Source organism: Diadema antillarum, unplaced genomic scaffold, assembly GCF_040938485.1.
Source record: "Diadema antillarum isolate AM-2024a unplaced genomic scaffold, OU_Dant_1.0 seq00001630_RagTag, whole genome shotgun sequence".
NCBI lineage: Eukaryota > Metazoa > Echinodermata > Echinoidea > Diadematoida > Diadematidae > Diadema > Diadema antillarum.
In genome coordinates this window covers 415,041-422,454 of record NW_027272339.1, presented here as the reverse complement: position 1 = coordinate 422,454, position 7,414 = coordinate 415,041, and positions in this window count along the sequence as shown.

The following is a 7,414-nucleotide window of genomic DNA, read 5'->3' as shown; positions in this document are numbered from 1 at the left end:
TTTGCAAATGACACGGGCAAGCAGCTGTTGGTTCGAAGATGATGATGTCTTTACTAGAATCTCAGGTATAATGTTCATAATCGATAGAATTGCAGGATAAATTCTTCAGATGCGTTTTATTCTCTTTGAGGCGGTTGGTTTTGCAACATAGGGACATTTTGTCACACTGATATAAAGTGAATTTGAGACGTAAAGCAAAAACAATAGACAAATAGGGAGAGTTATTATAGGACTTGATAATATTATATTTTTAGTCAAAACGATTGTGTTCTCTGTGATGATCATAATTATGTCGTCTATCAAAACATAGTTTTGTTTGGATGGTCTTGCCATAAAAACAATTTCGTTTTCTGCTTCTTGTTGTTGATTTATCGCTTCACAAAACCACACTTCATGGCATTGTTCCAAACGCCAATCGAGCATTTTGACAATACAAATGATTTCATCATCGTTATTATGTGTATATATGCCTTGAATTGACATTTTCATAGTATGTAGTTTTTAGCTTCTTTGCTTATTTACATTGCTCTGGTTTGTCATTTGGACTGTAGATAAAAACATAAACGTGAGTAAAAAAAGGAAAAGGATACTCGGCAAGATCTAGACGAAGAGAAAGAAGCCTGAAGGCTTAGGTTGTCTGTCTTTCCACCTAAAAACATTTCTTTTCTTTTTCAGTTATATTGCCGATTTAACACCTAGTTTTCTGTCCATGTTCAGGCCTAGAAGTTTAATGAAACTGAAAGAAAAAATGGAAAGTGCACCTTGGCATTAATTTCTTGCCAAGAGTGGTGGTCTCCATTTCGTTTTTGACAGTTTCTGAATTCTCTGAATTCAGCTCGTATAAGCTTTATTTGAAATGTACTTTCGACGGCTTTGATCTTTGGTGTTTGTTTTGATATTTTCTTTGCTAGAAACTTCATAGCTGACGGACCGTTGCGAACAAATGAATACTAGTAGATATGGTATAGTGCAGTGTGTGAAAGCATATCAATATGTAAACGGATCTTATTGTGTGTGTAATCTTCTTTCTTTTTTTCTTTTTTTTGGTAGTTTGTACATTTCGTTGAAATTATGTGGAAATCCCCATTTTCGGTGAACATTCGATCTAAATGCAATGTACGTATGTACGTGTGCATGTACATATTCACCATGCACACCTGCACACAATCCAAATGTATTCTTGTAAACTATTTCAGTTGTTACACTCTTTTGGTGGAGGTACAAGGGTATTGTTGCTGTTGTTTGTTTTTCTTTTTTTAAGGGGATATCAATGGATTTTGATATCACACTTAATATATCAGCCCAGTAATTGTTTCTTAAACCCGACCGTTTAATGCATATTGAATTCTTTTTAATTTAAACTCACCTGCCTCTTTTCATTGAAATACTGCATACATAACTTAGTTTTCTAAGCTTTGTAAATATCATCTTTTGTATTCATTACTGGTACATGTAGAGCTAAGAGTTTGATTTATATCATGATTTGTGTGAGCTATGATATGTATAATATCTAAAAAAAAATTACATTCAAAGAAAGATTTTTACAAATAAATCGGATTTATGAAGATATGCAATAAAGTTGAGGATGATAATACTAATTATTGTGTGTCAACGTGAATTCGTTCTTTAAAGACCGGTGTCACTCCCATTTTTGAATCGACATTAGAGTAGAATTATTCGAGTTAGCCTTTATATCTATAGACAAAGAGAATTGCAGAAGTTTTATGAAAGTCGGACATAAGATATTAAAAGGAAGTTTTACATACTTTCACAAAACAACGCTCATTATGAGTACAACCGCCTATGATCCTCTGTAAAACCCGCCATCAAATTCCTTCATCTGCTGGCAATGATGATTTTTTAATTCAGTTGATTTTATATTTTTTTTTAAGAATAACGAACCCTTTATTTCATTTTCGGATTTAACGAACCTTCGGAATAACGAACCTTCGGAATAACACACCTTCGGAATAACGAAGCTTATTTCGTTTTCGAAGGAATGAATCGCATGAATTGCATTCGACAAAATTATATTCGACAGCATGTCATTTGACAAAACCTGTTTAAGTGCTGTTTGAGTCGATATGGTTTCGTCATCCAGAAATGTAATTTTGCCATCTAATGTATTGAATGATGAAACAGTTTTTGTTGACTTAATTCAATGAATGTACCACACAACATGTTTGCCAAATTATCGTCATATGTTTGTTTAAAAATTTTGTTAAATAGTTTTTTCTAATTATTCTAATGAATATCTTAAATGATGTGTTTACCAAGTAATCTGTCAAATATTTTGTCGAAGGATTTTTGTCAAACAATTATTTCATTTATTTATCTATTATTTTTTTTTTTTTGCCAAATCATTTTGGCGTTGGACATAAATGTTTTATTCCCTTCTGGCATGCCGTACTCCTCATCTCGGCGAAACGCATCCTCGACTTCCAGCTTCTAGACGCCTCCTCGGCGTCGAAATCCACTGGGAGGTTAGCAGTAATTACGGACGTCTATTTGGTATCCGAAATGTGTTAGACACGCCAAATTTACTTCTCCGTTATGACAAAAACGTGCGTCAAGGCCACGTAAGGCAATTAAACGTAAGGTAACTAAATACCGATATCGTTAGTGTCGACAGGACGCCTCTGCACACCCACTGTTGTTTCCTTTTCTTACGAAAGATGTCGCCCATGCACGTTCATGAGATTATTACGATGTAACAGGAGTCTATTATTGTTCAGTTTGATGGGATAGATTTGCTCGCTAACATAAAGGGATGCGGATGAACAGAGCATGGAATTGTGAATGTTCTTGTTCAATTAATTCAAATTCAATTCCATCTAATGAAAGGGAAAAGCCTAATAGAAAGGATGCATTTCATCAATCTATAATTGCAAAGTGGTAACCAAGGGCGGCGGAACGTGTTTTGTTTATTAGTATTATTATTGTTGTTTGTTTGTTCGTTTTTGTTCGTTTTTTGTTTGTTTTTTGTTTGTTTGTTTGTTGTTTGTTGTTTGTTTGTTTGTTTTTTGGAGGGGGGGGGGCAGTATAGAACAATAGCCAGTGGTAAAACTGAAAACAGAAAATGTATAATATTTTCTGTGCTTTGTTTCCCCGATATGATACAGTGCCTTGTCGAGGTAACAACAATGAATAAGGAATATAATATTACATTCAGGCATAAAATACAAGAAGATGTATGATTAAGACAACTCGTCGTTTTTCTCATCATCGGAACTCCCCGCCCCGAAAAAGGTTGGTGGTGGTGGGGGGGGGGGGGGATAAGTGTAGCTTAGACCAAGAAGTTTTGGTCTTTTCGGGGGGAGGGGGGGGGGGGAGTTGACCATAACCTCCCACCCGATTCGCCTTGGCTTCCAGAGAGAACACGCCATGCAGCCTGGACTAATACCAAAGTTTAGTTTTTAGAGGCCTGTAGAAATCCGCTTTCGCTAGCCCTATAGGTGCAAAACCTGATCCAACATTGAAAAGAAACCTAAATATACTCGTTTCCTACATTTCCCCCTCTATCTTTCGCAAGTTCAACAGAGGCATGATCCACAGGCTCTATACCTCAGATAACAATGGAACGAACTTCTCACTTTCTGATACTGGAGGGGAGGGGAGGGGAGGTTGTCCCAACAAATTTGACTACCACTATCGCACCTCACCCTGCAGAATTTCTCTCTTGAAAGTAGTTTTACTTTTACCAAGGTTCCTTCACTGCGATTTCATTGAAGAATGAAGAATCCAATGAAGTAGCAGAGAAACAATAATCTAAGATAGCGTGCATGCTATACTAGCTCTACTTCTCTATATTGAGATTGGAAAAGGAGCGAATACTCCGACAGATAGTAAGGTCGAAAAGGAGAGTCAGATAGACATATTATACAGACGGACGTACAAACAAAAGGGATTACTGTTTGGATGGCCTAAATACCAGGGTGTGACGGAACCCACATACCACTGATGAGTAATATATCGATCGAGGTATAATGCTATCACCAAATGACCGCCATATTGTAAACACTTCATCCTTCATTTGAAAGCGCCTAATCTTCCTCCCACGCCCCATCAGACACAAACGCTAAGTGCGTCCGCCGCATCCGAATGCACGCTCGCACGTTCAGATGCAGTATGTAGAATCCCTAATACCCTTCGCATTTCGTGTGAACGGAAATCTATTTCAGATGATCAGTAAAAGCCAACTTACTTGTAAACATGCAAACACAATATCGTACGTACATACACTAAGTGGTTGGTGGTCCCCTAGGCAGCAGAACTTGTAATAGCTGAGGTCCATATGCAAAGGATTGACCCATTACATCACGGAGACCACATTCCTGTGGTTTGATGCCTCATTCTGCTTTGCATAATAATTTTTGATACTCATAGTGTCTTATAATTATTGTACACAAAACAACAACAACAACACCACCACCAACAACAATAACAACTCTCTCTTTTGAGCCCTTTGTGGTTCAAAGAATATGATTCTTTGTTTCAGTCGCAGAATTTCAAAAGCCTCTAAATTTCTGAGTTGTTAATGATCTTCAATTCGTCAACACTGTTTTAGAATAAGATTCTTTGTAAAGTCAGTTTGGCTAATGTGTATAGGCCGCGGCATTTCTTTCCTGATATTGTGAAGATATGACAAACTCAACCAGTTCAGTCTATAATCCTCCAAGCTTATAAGCTGATATTCTGAGGTACCAATTTCAGGATGACAAGAAGAAAATGTTTGTTAAAAAGTTCTCCCAGGATTCGATGGGGAAATGAAATTCAAGCAGCAAATAGGCATCTAAATATATGATCAATTGGGTGATGTTCTCATTCAGAAAGTTCGTTAATCCGAACATGAAATAAGATTCGTTATTCCGAGGGTTTGTTATTCCAAAACACACAAAATCCTATAATACCTAAGTACTCGTAAATCCGAAAATGAAATAGATTCGTTAATACGAACATTAAATGTGGCAATATTCGTTTACTCGTTAATCCGAAAATGAAAAAGGGTTCCCTAATTCAAAAATTTGTGGCAATATTCGTTGTTCGAAGGCTTATTGTAATTCCGAAGGTTCGTTGTTCCAAAAATGAAATAAAGTTCGTTATTGCGAAGGTTCGTTGGTCCGAAAACGAAATGAATGTGCGTACTGTACCCTTTAAAGGAAAAAATCCAGTTCAAATATAAGTTAGTCTGATAAAAAAGAGTAAAACCTCATAAGTTTAACGGTAAAAATTTGACTGAAATCGGATGAAAAATACGGAAGTTATGACATTTGAAGTTTTGCTAATTTCTGCAAAACACTTTTTGTGCAGTGGACTTGAATATGTGAATGAGTGAGCTAACCATGTCATAATCTCACAATTTTCCATTGATCGTGTACAAAAAAAAAATGACGAAAATTCAATGTTTCTGTCATTGAAGTCTGAAACATGATGTTATTCCTGGTTGAATAACTTCAGAATAGTGATCAGTTATATATACGAGGATTTGAGCCTCGGGCATAATTTCGTTTAAATGAAAAAGTTGTGAGGGAATGACATGCTCACTTTGCCACTTTGCATATTCATATTGACCGTTCAAGAACTGTTTCCCGAAAAAATAGCGAAACTTCAAAATGTCATAACTTCCTCATTTTTCATCCGATTTCGATCAAAATTAAATTTTTACTATATATTATCAGACTAACTTATGTTTGGACTGGATTTCCCCTTTAAGGAACTTTATTTCATTTTTTTGATTAACGAATCTTCGAAATAACGAACTGTAACCAGCTCAATCGTTTGCTCTGACAAGAACATGGGTGAAATATCGACCCATCTTGTTTTGCTGCTGTCTGCAAGGGTGTATCTCCACACTTGTTTGACGAAAATTGGTCATGAATTACACATTTTAATTCCAACGATTTCCCAAGATGGTCGGAATCAGAACAAATAAAGAAAAGAGAGGGGAGGGAGAGGAACTAGCACACCAAAATGATGATTAGGCATTAAACGACTGGTACACTTTGCAAACGCTTCTCTTAATTAGTCTTGAAACATTCTCCCCCAAAGCAGATGGTAAATAACTGATATCAATCATCAAAGGACGGTTTTATTTTAAGCTAGGTCTAATCATTTAGGGGATCTTACATTAATGGGCTGCTAGGATGACGTCACGGGAAATTTTAATAGGAAGTCCAGCTGCATGTTTGTTTGTTGTTGTTTTTCAACTAAAAACGTACATGCTAAAAGCAAGAGCATGTTTAATAAAAGAAACAACAAATGTCGAGTTATATCTATGGATTCTCCCTTTGACAACACATAATCATCTCATCAAATCTCATTATTTCCAAATGACAATGAATCTTCAAGTCCTATAACAACAAACTGAGAGTGCTCGTTACGCCCACACGTCAAGGCAATGGAAAGCTAAGATATTCATTAAGTTAGCTTTGGTTTTCCTCGAGTTTATAAGAGTTCGCTGGATGGCTGTTGTGTGCCGTTGTCATGGTAGCGAAGATAGATCACCTGATGCCTCAACAATACGTTCTCTTGTCGAAGTGCGATGAACCTATATTATCCGCTTGGAAGTTCACGTCCCACAATTCATTGCAAGATGGGAATTGACATCCCTCTCTGCATATCTAAGGTAAAGTCTCCAGTTATCATCATAATCTTGTGTGTGTGTGTGTGTGTGTGTGTGTGTGTGTGTGTGTGTGTGTGTGTGTGTGTGAGTGTGTGTGTGTATGTGTGTGTGTTCCTGACATGTCAGTCATTATCATTGTTCATTATCATTGTTCATTAGTGATGATGAATGTTTTTATCATCTTGTCGAGGCATCTAAAATTTCTTATCGAAGCATCTAAAATTTCCGAAGTACAATCAGTACGATATGAATTAACACTCAGCACAGTCCAGTACATCTTGCCTAATTTGATATGTCACTTGAATATCATCTACGGTCCCACGTATTCTCGTCAACCAGGCTGTCGTAAACGCATCTTCGGACTATCGCACGTGATAAGATGGTGAAAACCTGCAATGTTTGTGCATCAGATCCATATCTAACATTCTGTGACTAGAGGGCATGGATCATCGTAAAATTAAACATTTTCGTTTTAAACCCGCTATCTGTCTAAAGATTAGTAAATAAATAAATAAACAAATAAATAGATAAATATGTAAATAAATAAATAGATAAAAAATAAATAGATAAATTTATACAACATACATACATATATACATACATAAATGAATGAATTAATAAAAATAAGAAGTGAGGAAGTCTTTATCACCAGCAGAGATGCAAATCATGCAGTAAATTCTTGTATCTGGGCCAGTTACTATTCCATGGGTTATGTGTTCTTGTTGTTATTGTTTTGTTTGTTTGTTTTTTAATATTTGGAACGCAAAAGCTCCGATGACATTTCCAGATTCG